The sequence below is a fragment of the Hemiscyllium ocellatum genome, chromosome 34, assembly GCF_020745735.1.
Source record: "Hemiscyllium ocellatum isolate sHemOce1 chromosome 34, sHemOce1.pat.X.cur, whole genome shotgun sequence".
Classification (NCBI taxonomy): Eukaryota; Metazoa; Chordata; class Chondrichthyes; order Orectolobiformes; family Hemiscylliidae; genus Hemiscyllium; species Hemiscyllium ocellatum.
In genome coordinates, this window is record NC_083434.1 from 17774853 (window position 1) to 17793570 (window position 18718).

An 18718-nucleotide genomic window follows, 5' to 3' on the forward strand; every position below is an offset into this window, starting at 1 on the left:
GTTTATTTTTGAATTTTTTTTTGTTTTTTTATTGTTTGTTTTGATTAATTCTGGGTTTTCTTTCTGCTATTTCTGTTCATTTGAAGCTGTGCTGCTACAGCCTGGGCCTGCTCCTGCTACTGGCCCTGGACCTCACCTGCACCCCAGCTATGCTGCTGCTGCCTGGGCCTACCTAGACCTGGGGCCTGCTTCCACTACTGCTGCCTGGGGCCTACCTTCACTAAAAATAGAAATAAAAAAGTGTCAGACTTTCCTGATGCTCAGAGGGAATTGGATCAATGCCAAGGTATTTCTACACGTAAATAACTGCTGACTTGGTGATGGGATACCTGCCTCTGTGGTATCATTTCACCTTTGATTTTAGAAATGCCCTTTCCCATTTCAGTCTACAATCAAAAATACAGAAAAATAGAAAATGCAGTCTTCCAATAGACACACAGGTTTAGGGACTGGAATTTAAGAGGGTAGGGTCCAGATGGATGGGGTTGAGGGAGGAGGCGTGCACATAATTGGAAATAACAGGATTGTGGCGATGTTACTAAAGTAGTAATCCAGCAGCTCAGAAGGGAGCTCATCACCACCTTCTCAAGTGCAACTAGAGATGGGATATAATACTGGCCCAGCCAAGCCACGTCTACCTTCCTCGAGTGAATTTTAAAAATCTCTGGAGATCATGTTCAAATCCAATCACTGCAACAGGGGAAATTTGAATTCATTCCAGAATAAGCAGCTCCCTCAGTAACAATGGTCATGAAACCACTAAGTTGACATAAAATATTCGTTGTGGAAGGAAAATAGAATTCCTTACCTCATCTAGGTTACATGAAACAAAAGAGCAACAGTTATGTGATTGACGAGCCTCTGAGTTTCAGCAAGCCACTCATTCATACCAAATCTCTACAGAACAGTACATTTAAAATAATACCAAACAGATCACCTCATGACATCAGCCTGGGCAGTGGAAGCAACAAGTGCACACCCTGCCCAGTTGACTAAATAATCTAACAAGGGGAGACTTGTACTGAAATTGGGAAGTCTTTTCTAAAGACTAGACAAACAACAACCCAACATAAAAAAATCCAAAAATAAATCATGTGGCCAATGGCCAAAGTTCTCTAGACCATTCCTGGTCCTTATTTTATATGGAGTTGTAAGGATTTATATTGAGGAGTGCCATAAGTGCCATTCACTTTAATTATGTCATGTAAACTTGTGGGCAGAACAAAGCTTGTGTGACCTGCCATCTGATCCTCCTCAAAGTCACTGTAACAATGTCTATTATATCAGTGTAACCTCTGATGCTTACATGCAATGAACTATATCTTTGTAACTACAACAGTTTTCCTCTACCACATTTGACCAAGCAGACTGATACTTTCCTACACTTAAGAAGTATGGTTGCAGCAACTTTCATCATGATCAGCAACGCATATAAAAAAATCCAAAGTGAGGACCAGCAATCTATGATTTACTAAAGAAATTAAGCTTAAAGGAAAAAGCATATACTGTACAAAGAAATGTTGGAAGGTCAGATAATTGGTCAATATACTGAGAATAGTGAAGAATCATTAAAATATCGGAACAAAAATTAGAACCTGAGAGAAAGAGCAAACTGATGGAGGGGCAGGCTGACAAGTCTCCAGGTCCAGATGGACTTCATCCACGTACCTTAAACCAGGTAGCTAATGAGGAAGTAGAAGTATTACTTAACTTTCAAAACTTCCACAAAATTTGGAACAGTTCTATCAGATTGGAAAGTGGTATGTATAACATTCTATTCAGGAAGGCAATGAGTCCAAAAACAGGGAATTGTAGGCCAGTTGACTTGATGTTTTGTAATGGAGGAATGTGTTAGAATTGATCACTAAGGAGTTCAAAACTGGACACAGTGGGGGGGTGGGGGGGGGGGTAAATCAAAATAATCAGTAAGAGTCAGCACTGTTTTATGAAAGGAAATTGGTGTTTAACCAACTTACTGGAATTGTTTGAAGGAATAACAAGCACTGGGGAAAAACATTATAATGTACCTGAACTTCCAGAAGGAATTTGACAAGGTTCCACATGAAAAATTATTGCATTAAGTAAAAGCCCATTGTCTGGTAGAACCTGTGAAGAGAAAATAGTTAACATTTCAAGTCCTGTACAATTCTTCAGAAAATACTTGGAAGGAATATGGAAAACATTCCTGTTCCCAAAAAAAAAGTCAGATCAATATTTTCTGGGTTTGATTCAGATTTCCAGCATCCACGGTAGCTTGCTTTTATAGGAACTCCTTGTGTAAGAAGCAACATAGTAACATGGATATAATGAAGGGTCGTATGGTGGAGTGGTAATATCCCAACTTCTGGGACAGAAGGTATGGGTTTCAAATCTATCTACCCAGAGGTGTGTCAAAATATGTCTGAACCAGTTGTTTCAAAGGATGTTGTAAGCTTGGCTGGCTAGAAGCAACCAGAAAGTATATATAACTGGGTCTTTCCATATTGGCAGCAGTCTGTGCTAGACCCTCAACTTCTGAAAGACTGAGGAGGGGGGTGAAATCTGCAGCTGACACAAAAATAGAAAAGCAGGTTATGAAAATGATGTAACAAGGATACAGATTGATACTGATAGGGATATGAGCAGGCAAAAATCTGACAGATAAGAGTATAATGTAGGAAAGTTCAAAGTTGTTCACTTTTGCAGAAGGACTAAAAAGCAGACTATTATTTAAATGGTGAACTGCAGAATTTGAATGGTGCAGACGAATACGGATCTTCTAATGCAAAAAATATGCAAAGGACAGCAAATGATTAAGACAACAACGGAATGCTATATAAAAATCGAAAGACCTGCAGATGCTACAAATCAGGAAAAAACCCAGAAATTTCTGTACAAGCTCAGCAGGTCTGGCAGCATCTGTGAAGAGAAATCAGAGGTAAAGTTTCGGGTCCAATTCTGAGGAAAAGTGACTGGACCTGAAAGATACTGCCAGATCTGCTGAGCTTTTCCAACAACTTCAGGTTTTGTTTGTGAATGGAATGCTATACTTTATCATGAGAGGGATCGCACATAAAAGTAAGGAGATTATGGCTCAGTTGTCCAGTGCTTTGAGATGTGGTTTTGCAAATCAAATACTTTATTGAGGTTTGATCTTCTTCTTTAGAAAAGGATGTTAATGCAATGGGGGCAGTTCAGATGGGATTTACTAAATTAATAACTGAAAATGGACAGATGGTTTTATGAAGAAATATTAAACAGTTGGGGCCTTTTTATTTGGACTTTAGAAAAGTGAAAGCTAAATGGATTGAAGTGAACAACAGACTGAATGGTCTTAGCAAGGTAGACATTGTGAGGATAACTCCTCTTCTGGGTAAGTCCAGAACTAGGGACTAAGGGGTGATATTTTGAAATTAGGTTGCTCTGTTAGGGCAAAAAAGGGGAAATTTTCTCTCTTCGAATTAAGAGACTTTGAAACATTGTTCCCTCAAAAGGCAGCAGTGTGGTAATTGAATATTTTTAAGGCAGAGGTAGCCAGATTTGTGTAAGGAAAGGGGATTAAAATATCAGCAATAAATGGAAATATGAAATTCAGAACACAAACAGATCAACCATGATATTACTGAATGGTGGACCAGGCCTGTCTAGCTCCTAATGCGTGTGTCTGTACAAGTTAATGACACTAAAGTGTCTGCTACAGTTTGCAACTCAGATATTGAAGCCTTACTCCTTCACAAAATAAGACCTGAATAATCTTTAAGCTGGGGTTGATAAATGGCAAGTAACATATATAACATAGAAGTAGCAGGCAGACATTCAATAATTACTGGTAGTCATTGAACTCTCCTACTGTCAGCATTCTGGCAGTTAGCATTCACCAACATCTTAACTGCATAAATGCTGTGGATAATAACAACAGGTTAGAAGATGGGACTTCTGAGAGAGGTAATGCATCTTCTGACTCCCCAACATCCACAAGGCACAAGTCAGGAGTGCAATGGAATACCCCTCACTTGCCCAGACAAGTGAAAAATCATCAAAAAAAAATCAATTCATTCATTTTATAGTAAATGTAGTCAGAATCTAGTCCAATTTCATGTGACCGTCACACAAAGAGATAACCTGCTTGCTGTTTAATTTCACAAGTTTGTTACATATTCTGAAACTTCAAAACGCTTGAAGGCGTTGACAGTTTTGAACGATTACTGCAAAAGACTAATTCAGAGTGCTGGCTCTTTTCTGAAACTTAACTAAGCACAGGTCATGTTACACCACAGAAGGGACAAATTTCCTGCTCCTGTCCGTGTACAGACACAGAGTTATTCTCTGCCTACCTACCTATTTGGATGAGAATGATTTAAAGAGGGCCAAGATATGAACAATGGGTGAAGAGACTTTCACAAGTAGAGAGCACCATGCAGGAATGAAACATACTGTATACATACATTTTGTAAGACGTGTTTGCTTTGAGAGTGGAATACAATGATGCAAAATGTAACACCATGCATCTGCTGAAACAAACTTTCAAAGCCTACTCAGTCATCTCAAGTGAAAATTGATTCTTTTATAAAGGTTCTTTATGGAAATTGAGCCTGTCTGAAACTGGGATATCCACTTTGACATAACAAGGATTAGTAATGTGACCACTTGACCTGATTACCCCATCCTCTCTCGGGGCTTGGGGAAGCATGTAACTGAATTAGAATGGAAAATATCTCAAATTCTCGTTCCTGGAAAGGTTCCACAATACTTAAAACTCATTTTGCTAGTGACTAAAAGCTAAAGGGAACCATTTATACCACAGCACATCTCACAGAACCATCACAACCATCAGCAGCTCTCAGCACTAAACTGATAATTGTTTTCTTTCTCCTCTCTAATCGCTTATTTCATTAAACGTGACCAAACTTTTCTCAAAATGCCATTCTCCTTCAGTAATCACAGAGTCCTACAAAAGGACTTTAAAGTGCACAGCTTCAAGCTCTACATCTAAAATGAATGAATCTTCACTTGCACATTATTTCCTGCACTTGTTTCTTATTTAAACTGTTCAGCGGATGGAAACCAGAAATGGTTTTGATCACTTCCTGTAGCTTGCCCTGAACTGCACATTTTTCAGGTTGGCTTAAAAGTAACCTGCAAGTGAGATCTCAAAAGCTGTTTGTCCCTGAGCCTCTGATTGTCAACAGCACTGTAGATCACAAAAGCAACTCAAAATAAACTTGGCAATTGGTTTAAATTCAATTTGTTGCAAACTCAACTGAACACAGTTTCATAGGCAAGGACCCAATCATGCCAGATCACGTAAAACAGGTGTATAAGTGTGACTCAAATTAATTTTAAATCATTAAGACCTGCAGGTCAGAACTTGGATTCCATCAATTACACTGGGGACTAGTACCAACAAGCACTTGTGCACCTGTTCTGGGAAAGGGAATTTTGGAAGTGCTCAGAACAGCTGTGAAAAAATTGTTCACAATTCAGTGATTTAACACAAACAATCTCCCACAATTCTGCCCTCACCTCTTCCCTTCTTTCCCACAATAACAACTGGGATCTCCCTGGTCCTCACTTATCATCTCACCAGGCTCCACATCCCAGGATCATAAGCCACCATTCCTGTCATATCCAACAGGATGCTGTCACCACCAGATACCTATTCCTTTCCCCTCCCATGGACCATTCCCTCTAAGATATTCTAGTCCACTTCTTCATTCCCAGTACCCACCTCACACTCTTACAGCACTTTCCATGTAGTTGCAAAAAGGATTCTTCCATGAATACTCACAAAACTGAAAGTTTAAATTTTCTCAGCTTCTAATAACCTGCATTTTTAAAATCAAACTCAAGCTTTCTAAGCTCCACAAACTAAACTTCTATTCAGGCAATTTAATCCCTAACCCTCTCTGAGAGATTCCTTTCTAAAACAGAAACTACACTTGCTCTGACCCAAGTCAGGTATCCTCTAAACTACAATGGGAACCTTACAGCTTTGGGTTTGCTGAACTAAAATCAATCCTCAATTATCCTGAACTGAATCAAGCTTGTGGCTTTCCATGCTTACTTCACTTATCATAAATCCTATTGTACAAATATCTTGTTCCATTAACATTTCAGGGGTTCACAGCATGTACTCTCTGACACATTCTGGTTTAGATCACTGCTCCAGAAGGACTTTCTTACCATTTAAAACAAAGCCTTCACAAACATACCAACACACATCTGTATTATTCGGAAATCCAAACCCTGAAAACTACACTTATAAAACTGAGAGATCACACACCTTTCTACACAATCCCTCTACTCAATCCCTCCATGGACCCCTCTATCTGCATTCCTATTTCTACATTCCTTCAATGCTGGTCTGTTCTGTAATCTCAAATGTCTTGTTCAACCATTGCCTCGGCCTTAAGCTCTGAATTTCTTTTCAGAAATATCTCTATGTTTAGATATTCATAACAACCCCTTAAGCTTGTCATAATACCCCCTTGTGCCTGGTTTGGTGCCAATTTGTCTGATATTTTGGCAAAGTGTCTTGCATCCAGCTACTTCAAAGATGCTTCAGAAATACGTTTCTTTGTTAGGAGCATAGAAAATCCAATTCCTGAAAACTGACTAAAGGAAGGTACCATTGTGTTGTCCCAGTCGAACGTGTGGTCCCTATCATCTGTGGTCGTGGCATTTAGTGGCTCTGAACTGACAGCCAGACTTCTCCAACCACTGGGATTCATGGTCGTCCATAAACCGACAGCCATGTTCAGACAACAACCAGGATAAAAGACCCGATACCCATCATGTGCAAGACTAACAAAATCTACAAGATTCCATGCAAAGACTGCACAAAACACTATATAAGGCAAAGAGACTGACAACTAACCACGAAATGCCATGATCAGCTGTCCCTGGTAGCCATACACACAGATGACAGGGACCAAAACTTCAGCTGGGACAATTCAACGATCATAGGACAAGCTAAACAGAGGACAGCCAGAGAATTCCTAGAAGCATGGCACTTATCCACGGACTCTATCAACAAACACACTGACCTAGACCCAATATACCAACCACTACAATGAACAACTGGAACTGGGAACTGGAAGCAGCAGAAACAGAACCAAATAAATTCCAGAAGACACAGTACAGCGGCACTTCACAGGAGGTTCCAAAGCACTGAAGGTGTCACCTAGACAAGGTCTGCAAATCAACTTCCCAGCACGGTAAACATACCCACAACCATGACAACCAGCACCTGAGCTATAAGTCTTTACACAAACCTTGAATATTTAAACATTCTGCATCCATTGCTTTTTGAGGAAGGGAATTCCAAATGCTCACAACCCTCAAGAGAACAAAAAAAATGGGCAATCACTTTTTTTAACATCACCCCAGTATAGATTTTCCCACAAAAAGAAACATCCACCCAGTCAAGTCCTCTCAGAACCTTATATGCTTCAGTTAAGTCATCTCTGACCCGGTAAACTCTAGAAGATACAGGCCTAGCCTGTGTAGCCTTTCTTCAGAAAGCAATATGTAAAAAGAACAATGATGTAATGATTACATAATCTACTTCTATGAACACATGTCCACAGACCTGAAATGCTAACAGTTCCTCTCTCCACAGATACTGCCATACCAGATGACTGTTTCTCACATTTTCTATCACTATTTGATTTCCTGTAGCAGCACAGTAAAAAGGTGTGTTATCCAGCTCTGTACTAACTAAAATTCTCACACAAACAGAATCCTGTCACTTTTGACAAAAAAAGCACTTCTGAACAAATTGTCGTTAGTTAACTCCATATCCAAATTGAAATGATAAGCAAGGAGTGAAAGGTAGCACTTCTGAGCACTGAGTACCCACTTGTCCAGTGTGGATTGTTCTGACACAGCCAGGATCTCAAGAATACCGGCTGGCTGGTGTCAAGTAGAAAATTCTCCGAGTAAAGGCTTCCCTTCAAACACAGAAAGAAGTTAACTGGAGTCAACTTCATCATTCACTTCCAAATTAAATATGGCAAAAGTGAGGACTGCAGACACTGGAGATGAGAGTTAAGATTCAAGTGGTGCTGGAAAAGCACAGCAAGTCCGGCAGGATCTGAGGAGCAGGAAAATCTGCTCCTCGGATGCTGCCTGACCTGCTGTGTTTTTCCAGCACCACTCTAATCTTGACTCCAAATTAAATAGATCCAGTACAAATAATCCTTATCGACAGGACAACGTGAATAGAATTGGTACTATGCACATCAATACCTCATACATACATAAACTGTAGGTTTGTGATAACATTAAAGATTGCCTTAATTGGCTTAACCAAAACATTGAAAGTGTCAACTGTTACTATAACCAGATAGTTTAGAAGACTGTGGTGACCTACACCACTTGGAATGACACTGAAATTTTACACAATTCCTTTAATGTAATAAAACATCCCACAGTACTTCACATGAGAGGTATGAACTGAACACAATACAATATTAGGGCAAACAGCCAAAATCTTGGGTCAAACTGATGAGACTCCTTAAAAAGGAGGAAAGAATGACAGAGGGAAATGCAAAGGTTATGCCATAAGCAGCTGAAAGGCAAAGGTAGTAATGGTGGATTAAGATTGGAGGGGTGGTGCGATCAAGGTTCAAGCATCTGTGACCCCCAACGTGAAAGATCCTCCTTATCACCCTCATCCCATTAGTCATATTAACTTCAAATACAATTGAAGTCTGTTTAAAAGTGACAATTAGTCATTCCATCTGTCCTTACAAGCTGGAGTGGCTGTATTTGAGGAACCAGGGTATTATTTTTGGAAAGAAAACAGTGAACTTGTTTCTCAATGAATGGGAACAAAAAGGGTCTATTTCAAGCAGGTCAGTGTTAAGTTTACAGATCTACTTAGAAAAGCCAACCTGGTTTTCAAAACACTGTGAACAAGCAATAAATGTTTCCTGGCTCCTGCAGTATCTGACTACAGTTTGCACTTGTCTTTTACGGCGTTGCAAGTTGCTGAAGTTTACAATTCTTCTGGGAAAATATGTTTTCAAAATAACTGTCGCGCTTCCGTGTGTTTGGGGGGGGGGGTCGCTCCAGTGTCGAGCAGATACTATGATGCTGTCTAACTCCAGCGAGGCGAAGGCCGCTGGTGCACAAAAGAGAAACTGACGGAGCAGCATGAAGCTTCCAAATTGGTCTGAGAGAGGCTGGCACGAATTCAAGTGAAGCCAAAGCTGTGTTTCCACTGCCCGGGCTGGCCCGGTCAGACAGCTCGCCGGGGCGGGACTGCACTGGGAGAGCTAGGCTCCAGCCTCGGCTGCTCAGCCCCCCTCGCCGTTATTTCTGCACCATTTTGCTGTGTGGGCTGCTCGTATGTTTGTGAGTGAGTGTGTGTAAGAGAGAGAGAGGTGCCATTTCTCTTCTGCTGAGGCAGCATTCACGTAGAACAGTTTTTTTAAAAAACACACACAGAACCAAATGTGCGAGGCGGCTTGACCCCAGTGTGTGTCAGAGCCACGCCGCTAACCGAGGGCCCGCTGTCTTTAAAGCCCAGGAACCCGCTCCAACATTGCTGTAACGCCACTGAGAAAGAGAGGGAGAGAGAAACACACACACACAGGCTCGGTATCTTCCACTGGGACTGTCGGCAACTAGTGATCATAAAGGAGAAAGTGGGCCCCAGCTGCAAACTGGAACTACAGTGACTAGAAATCACCGGCAAAGCAGGGCAGGCGGGGAGTAATGCGCAGAGCTCCATTCAAACCAATACAAACAGAGAGGGAGTGAGAGTCAGAAAGCATTCCAACCTGCTTTCCTGTTTATTGTCGTTACTAACAATACATGTCCCTCCTCCTGCTAGAGTGGTGGGCGCCTTGGCTTTAATCATTAATGGCTCATTCTCGAAGAGGATTGAGAGAAGCAGTGACTGACCTGGCTGTCTGCTCTTGATGCTTTTTTTCCACCGTCTCAGCCCCCGGCGGCCGAGCGCTTTGGTACCGACTTGTCACTTCACACACCCGCGCCTCCTGCTGGCTGCTCTCTCTGTCTCTGTCTCTGTCTCCAGCCTCCAGTCCCAGTAATTAGGCAACAAACCAGACCTGCCAGTCAAAACCCTCGTTAATAAGTTTCTCACATGGTATTTACGAAGCATTTTTTAAAAAAGGAATGTGATTAAACACAGTATTTGTCGACTTTTTTTTCTTCCCTGATAATACGTCCCTGAATTATCGGAGTATCATTGGGTCCGTTTATAAAAAGGACGCTGGATTGCTGGGTTAATAGGGTATTGATTTCTGCAACTGCTTACTGCAATTCTGGGCCACTCTTCCTGCTCCTCGGATGCTGCCCGACCTGCTGTCATTTCCAGCACCAGTCTAATCTTGATTCTAATCTCCAGCATCTGCAGTCCTCACTTTCGCCCACTCTTGTACCTCAGCCCATGTAACTTATTTGCTGGAATAATTAATATTACCTTAGACACATGTAGCCACAATTACGGAATGATGTTTATCTTATTTTGTGGTCTTCCCCTTTTATTCCAATGGGACCATTGTGTTTTTCAAAGTCTAGCCATTCCACCTTCATGTACATCTTACACAAGTTGATCTATTGTCTTCTAAAAGCAAAATACTGTAAATGCTGGAAATCTAAAGCAAAAATGTTGGAAATAGCTGGTCCAGCAGCCCATGTGGAGAGAAACACAGTTAACATTTCAGGTCAAGTTATCCTTTTGTGATGAATGTTCATAATCTGGTATTATTTGAAACTTGTCTTTCTAATGTGCTCAGAATCATGTATAAGTTAAATGTGTATTTCTATAATGTGTAGGTTGAGAAATGGGGGAACTTTGTTTCACTTTGAATTCTATGAGGGGTACTAGGATATCTGGATATTTGTCTGAATCCAGGAACTGAAGAGTCCGGTGCTTTAAAAAAACAAGAATGAAGGGAGATAAGTTCTTGTCTATCCTATGAAACAGAGAAGAGACAGAAACCGATTCCTTTAAGAAAGATGGAACCATCTAGAAGGTAAGTGAATGTGCGGGTTTCTTGCATTGAAAACAAGTCATCCAGGGAGTAATGACTTGGACAAGTAACAGTAAAATCTAGCAGTCTCTTGAACAGTCAGTAATGAAGAAAAATATTTTTGACTTGTTTATTGTCAGAAAGAGAATCTCCAAAAACAGAAGGCAGTGGAAGAGGAGTTTAAGAAATCGATCTAAAGAAATAAGTGATCTGTCTCCTGAAGCAATATTAGATAAAGAAGATAACATCACTTGAAAGCTAAAATTTGCTGAAACCAAGCCAAGAACAGTAGTGCCAATGATACAAGGATCATTAAAATGAGATTTCATTATTTGAAAGAATATTGTTGACTATAAAAGTATTGAATATTTATTTTGATATTTGTAATAAGACCATTTCAAATATTTCTTATATAGTGTAAAATTGTTTTTGTGTGTAATAAGTTTAATTTTCTTTTGTTAAAAGTACATTGGCAGCCTCTTGTGAATATGTTCAGTGCCATATTTAGTGTCTGAACAAGTTGATAACCAAAATTATGGTCGATCAAGTTAGATCGCACTCTAGAATTTGACTTCTCCGGTATTACTATCTGCTGGGATCGTATCTCTCTCATTAGAGCTGTTTTGATGAAAGGTCACTTTGACATGAAACATTAACTGTTCCTCTTCACCCGGATGTTGCTTGCTTTTCAGGAAAGTTCTAGCCTATTTCTATTTTTATTGTATCAATTTCTCTTCAAATACCATTACAATTTCTAGAAGGGTCTGTTTTCCACTAAATCAGGTGTCATCACTTCACCCTTCATAAGCATTATGGGACCAGATGAGCAACTGTAGTTAATTAAGTGTTAGTGAAAAGAGGAAAGTCTACCATGAGGAATTGTGTAGCTAATTGTGGATTATGGAAAAAAAACTTGCAACAAGATAAACCTGTACTGGTGGTAATCCAAATTAAATCAGAGAGATAATAGCTATGTATATGGGACGTACTGCTACAATCTGTATTTATTGGAAACCAAGACCATGGAGACGTATATTGACCCTGGTGCTTCTCTGTTTCCAAGCTCTTTGCCATCTCTGCCCTGTCCATTTTACCCCTTAACTTCTGTTGGATACCTTTGCAATTTTGTGTTGAGCAGGACAGTGCTGGACAGAAGGAGACCAATTATCCCATCAAATCTGCTTTCAAAGAGAAGTTCCACTTCGTTGATTCTGGCCCTATGTCAACATCTTTTTTGACTCTTGGAATTTTATCAATGGTTCCTTTATAAATTTTGTAGGTTACGTTTTATTTTAAAAATCAACCTTTCATTAAACTTAAAACCACACAGGGGAAGCATTAATTTCTTAGATATCAGAGCATTTAAAATAAAACAAGACAATACCAATAATTTAGAAACAGGAATGTCATTTTTAATAAGTAGCAGACACTCCTAATCATGAGAAAACCAATCACTTTGAACACATCTACAAACTGGTGAAGAAACAGCTAATGTGTATCCATTGCAGATATACAAAGCTGGAATGTTAATAAGGCAGCTACTGCCACATTTACTACATCTTAGATCTCAATCACAGATTTAAGTGTAACAATCTTAAGTATTGACTACAATAACATCCATTACATTTCTCCCCAAAGAGTTGATCCTAAATTTATGCAGCCTTAAACTAGATATTTTCCATTAATTTAAAGAAATTCACTACCTCCGTGATTTCAGGTTTTCCAGTTAATTGAACATTCCATTGTTGACAATTTTAAAAATGCTCTCTCTCCTTTACAATCTTATTCATCACCTACCCATTTCAGCTTCATTCCCCTGCCCATCTGAGACATCTTGCAGTCTCCTTCCTATCCCCATGCATCTCAAGCCTCCTATGCCCACATTTGCAGCCTCCTTTGTCGCTTGCTCTCCAGCCTCATCCTTCCCCAATGGATGCAGCCTCTTCCTTTCTCCTTTTCAGCTTTTACACAATAACTGTGCAACCCTCTCACATCTCCCATCCTCTTTATCCTCCTCCACCCCACACCATTTGCAGCATCCTCCTTTCCACTCCTGACAAATCCCTTGCAGCCTCCACTTCATTCACTCTCTATCACCACCCCATGGCAGATATGAGCTGATTAGTCCCTGCTGATAGTAACCCCCAAGGCCCAGAGCCACACTGACAGCAATCACTAAGGCCTGGAGCCATGTTTGATAATACCAAGGCCAAGAGCTATGTTGATAGCAATACCAAAGACGTGGAAATGGTCTGCCAGCAATTTCCTTTCCTGGGGCTAAATGGAAACTGAATCTGGTGTATAGCTTATGGGGCCATAAGTGACACCTTCCTTTGATCCATTTTCATGAATTGAGTTCTGCCTGCAGCTATCAACAATTTGCATTTATGAAGCCTTTTTAAGGAAGTAAGACATACCAAAGTACATTACTGAATTGAGATCAGATGACATTTGATTTTAAATTCAGCCATACAAGTAGATATTCAGCAAAGATTTGGTCAATGGGTCCAGCAAAAGCCATGGGTCTGAAAAACAACAGGCAGTAGTTCTAAACATTGAAGTTGAAAGACTGTGCTATGGAACTAGTTGTGACCCTTACCAAGCTGTTCCAGTACAGCTCGAACTGAGGCACTTATCAAAAATATAAAATAATTGCTCACTGTGACAACCTTTAGTCCAGAAGCAGCAAGAGTAAGGAAAATTTATATTACCTTTGAAATATTAAGAGATTTTCAAATTTATTTTTCGGAATGTGCAGCAGCTGTAAATGGATTACGAGTAATTTTCTTGGATCATAGGAAGCACTGATTGATGTGACACAGTGACCCATGAGTGAGAAGCAGTACAATCAACAAGAGTAAGTTAAGATACAAGAGCCATGCATGTGAAGACAGAGGAGAGACACAATGAACCTACTGGTGTAAAGATGGCCTGCAGGTAGAAGGCAACATAGTCATAAAGTCACCCTGCACAGAAACAGACCCTTCCGTCCAACTCATCCACGTCAACTAGATATCCCAATCTAACCTCAGCTCATTTGCCAGCATTTGGCTCATACTCCTCTAATCCCTTCCTATTCATATACCCATCCAGATGCCTTTTAAATATTGTAATTGTTTCCGCCTTCACCACTTCCGCTGGCAACTTGTTCCATACACACACCACCCTCCGTGTGAGAAAGCTATCCCTCAAGTCCTTTTTAAATCTTGCCAGACTCACCACGAACCTGTGCCCTATAGTTTTGGATTTCACCACCATTGAAGAAAAACCTTGGCTATTTACTCTAAGCATTCTCCACTTTATTTTATAAACCTCCAAAAGGTTACCCTTCAGTCTCCAATGAACAAGGAGAGGAACAAGTTCCAGCCTATTCGGCCTCTCCCGATAACTCAAACCCTTTCAGTCCCGGCAACAGCATTGCAAATCTTTTCTGTAGCCTCTCAAGTTTAACAATATTATTCCTATTGAAGGATGACCAAAATTGTGAGCCTCACCGATATCCTGTACAGGCGCAACATGATGTTCCAACTCCTATACTCAATGTTCTGACCAATGAACGCAAGCCTTCTTCACCACCCTAGGCACCTGCACTCCCATGAGTCTGTTCAGCAAAAACTCACAAGGGCCCTATCATTAACTGTATATGTCCTGCCATGGGTTGCCATTCCAAAATGTAACACCTCACATTCATCTAAATTAAACTCCATCTGCCACTCCTTGGACCATTGGCCCATCTGATCAAGTTGTACTCTGAGGTAATCTTCTTCACTGTCCACTACACCTATTTTGGTGTCATCTGCAAACTTACTAACCATGCCTCCTATATTCACATCCAAATCATTTATATGAATAACAAAAAGCAGTGGATCCAGCACCAATCCTTGTGGCACACTGCTGGTCACAGGCATCCAGTCCAAAAAGCAATCCTCTACCATCAACCCCTGCCTTCAAGCCAATTTTGTATCCAATTCAGCATACAATATGGACACAAAATGAAAGCAAATATGTAATACATTACTGAAACCAATGAGTTTACTGGGGTTTCATGAAGTTTCTCTCTATGATGCCTTGAGAATATTCTTGCAATATTGTACCAAACTCACATCATTAACTACCTACCATGCTCCTGTAGTGCACATTGCATTCAATATTAGCTCAATTCCACTACTTAAAATAGCCAGAAGAACTCCAAAAAGAATATTATTAAGCTGGAGAGGGTTCAGAAGAGATTTACCAGGATGTTGCTGGAAATGGAGGGTTTAACCTGTAAGGAGAAACTGGATAGGCTGGGACTTTTTCACTGGAGCATAGGAGATTGAAGGGTGATCTTATAGAAGTTAGTAAAATCATGAGGGGTATCGATAAGGTAAATGGTGGGTGTCTTTTTCTTAGACTGGAGGGTTTGGAGACTCGGGCACATCTTTAAGGTGTGAGGTGAAAGATTTTAAAAAGACATGAGGGCCAATTTTATTTTTACAGAGAGGATGGTTCGTGAATGGAATGAATTTCCAGAGAAAGTGGTGGATGTGGGTACAGTTACAATGTTTAAAAAACATTTCGATAAGTATATAAATAAGAAATGTTTGGAGGCATATAGGCCAAATGCAGGCGGGTGAAACTAATTTGGTTTGGGATTATGGTCGGCATGGAGTGGTTGGACTAAAGGGTCTATTTCCGTTTTGTATGACTCTATAAATGACTAGATCCCCTGGGATCCCATGTACTGCTGTGACTTCCAAGTTTCCTTGGTGTTAGGTATGAGTCAAATTAGTGGAGAGTTTTCCTCCGAATTTGAAAAGTGTTGGAGGTGGTGGCATCGTGGTAATTTAACTGCGCTAGTAATTCAGGGGACCCAGTTAAAGTTCTGGGGATGTGCTTTATTCTAGCATTGGAGATGGTACATTCTGAATTCAATAAAAATCTGGAATTAAAAGCTAACCTAATGATGACCTATTGCCAACTGTCATTAAAAACCCACCTGGTTTACTAATGTCATTTTGGGAGAGATATCTGTGCAACTGAGAATGAGCCAAAGATGATGGCCTCACTAATGACTTATACATTCCACAAAAGAATAACATTTTAGTGAGTATCTTAAAAGTAATTTTATCAAGACTGATGTCAGAGCATCTTAATGTTTTGGTTCGAAATGTGAATCTATGAAAACAGCATTTGGATATGAGAAGGATTTGAAATATGATTTTTTGGAAGGATGGAGCGATGGAGAAGAAAAGGTCATCAGTGAACATTATTAAGAAAAGGCAATGGTTTGATAAAGCTTCCTGAAGGAGGTACTTAAATGAAGTTTAGCAATATCTAAATCAAGGTTGGGGGGAGAAAGAGAATGATGTTGCAAGACAATTTAAGTCAAAAACGGAGCTAAACAAAGTATCTACTTACATGTTTCACTACCAAATGCAATACCTTGTACAGTAACAATTGTCTGCCACGTTTCCTATGTAACTAGACTTAACATCACTTCAAAATGGCCACAAAACATTTTGGGATGTTCTAAGGTTATGAAAGGAACTATGCAAAGGCATGGAACTAGATAAAATGTTGTGCACTACTTTGCTTCAACTTTTGCACAAGTTAGTGTCTGATTCAGAATCACTAATGCACAAAAATAATTTACAAGCCTGCAATCCACCAAGGTGCACAAGTGTAAAGACACAGTTTAATTCAAACTGCTCTTTCATTTGCAGAGCCATTGATTTCACTCTTGAAACAGCTTTTGTACCCCATTGCTTTCCCTCGATGCTCTCTTACACATTGTGAGGTGAGTCAATGTCAAGATAACTTCATTTCTAGATATTTTACTGTATCACTGTGATTTCAGTAATATTTGATTGGATAACTGTTGGGACAAAATATAAAGACTCTCAGATTAAGACAAGGCAATCAGGCAAGTTGCTATAAATCATTGATATCTGTGGACCCATATACCAGGAAAGATCCATACCTGCAAAACAGGGAGGAAGAGAAAAGATACTAGCAGCTGCTGTCCTGCAAAAACTATTTTTCTAATCAACATTTTCAGAGATGTTAATATATACGTCTAGAGCAGGTGGGATTTGATTCTGGGCCTCTCGGTCCAGGAGTAGAGACACTACCATTGCACCACAAGAAGGCCGTGTCCTTCTGAAAAACAGTTCACTTGTACTTCAAGTGCATTACCAAGCTAGTGATTGCCTGATTTACACTTTGATTATGAAACTCATTTGATAACACTTTTCATCTGATTAATGTTCAATAGTGATCAGGGTTCTGCTGAAGGCATCAGTGAATTGAGTTGCACTATATTTACTGTTTACGAATGCAGATAATTTTCTGCCTCCATGATGATGAACAATGATAACACATTTGTTAATAAATGTGGATAAACCCAAGCCCTTTTAAAGTTGTTGCCATTTCTGTATCTGATGAAGTGACAAACCAGATAACATATGCATTGAAAGGTTGGAATGTATTTTGAGCTCCATATAACCAAAAACATAAGGTATACAACAAGTTTACAGGTTGACCTGTACTTCCATTACCAATACCACACCCCCAGACCTCATTTCAACGAGCAGGAAAAAAAGCCTCTGGCCCTCAATTCACTACAAGCAGGTCTCGCATGAAGTCAAAGTTATCATTGCTCCCTCACTGAGACTGCTGGTTAAAATCACAGATCAGGTCCTGATCATATCAACAGGAATTTGATGACCAGGAAGCAAGAGTGAGTTGGGTAAGTGGAGAGTCATTCATCATGTTGAACCTTAGGGCAACCAGGACATAACGTTTAAAAATGCCCATTCAGAGCCAAAACTCTACATTAGCATGGATGTAAGCCACAACTTGATTCGGAGCAGTTGGTCATAAGATTCCTCAGCACAATTTTAAGACCCGGGGCTGTTTCCTCTGGCATGGCAAAATATACTCAGCTGGAGTTGCGTTGAGATCAGTGTTGTTTACGAGTTTCTGCAGTACTGTACATTGCATCTGGATTCTTTGGGAACAATCACTGGGGAGTAAACTTTGGAATATTTTTCTGAATTGTTGGTTTTTATAAATGTTCCTTATATTATAAATGTTAAGTCTATGGCAAAAGAATGGGGTGCATTGGTGTATGCTAACATTAAAGGATTTTGAAATTGTTTTTCTGAGATGTGTATTATTGAATGATAACTTTTGACGAGATAGTGAAATATATAATTAATAAGATCTTAGAGGAGCATAAGAAGCCATAAGGATCATTGAGTCTCCTCAACCATTTAATGAGATCATGGCTGATCTGATACACCTCAACTCTATTTTCATGCCTTATCCTCAAATACCTTGATTCCCTTACTGATTAACTATATTCAAGATAGACAGATTTTAAAGTCCCAGTCTCTATAGACATCAATGGTAAAGAATTTCACAGACCGACTACCCTCTGAAAGGAAAAAAAATCCTCATCTGTCTTAAATGTATGACCCCTTGTTCTGAAATCATGTCCCTGGTCCTAGAACAACCTCTCTGCATCGATCCTCCCCAATCTCTTAACAATCTTATGTGTTTCTCTAAGGTCCCTTTCATTCTTCTAAGCACAAATGGGTACAAGCCCAACCCACTCAGCCACTCATCATAAGAAAATCCCTCCATACAACCTGGTGTACTCTTGTTAGACTAACTTCAATGCTAGTACATCATTCTTTAGACAAGAGGACCAAAATTGTTCACAGTATTCCAGGTGTGGTTGACTAGGG

The 18718-nt window shown here is 39.9% G+C and overlaps 1 protein-coding gene across 4 annotated transcripts in view; it reads right to left on the bottom strand.

Moving 5' to 3' along the window:
• The window catches only part of elmo1 (engulfment and cell motility 1 (ced-12 homolog, C. elegans)), a 281611-nt gene extending 271616 nt beyond the window's left edge, over nt 1–9995 (bottom strand). For 2 of the 4 annotated variants that reach the window (XM_060849874.1, XM_060849870.1), the window contains exon 1: nt 9892–9995. The gene's annotated coding sequence lies outside the window, so the exon portion shown is untranslated. Of the gene's footprint in view, nt 1–2027; nt 2068–9767; nt 9828–9891 lie in introns of those variants that run through there. The other 2 variants (XM_060849873.1, XM_060849872.1) reach the window with 2 other exon arrangements.
• Between the last annotated feature and the right edge of the window lie 8723 nt (nt 9996–18718).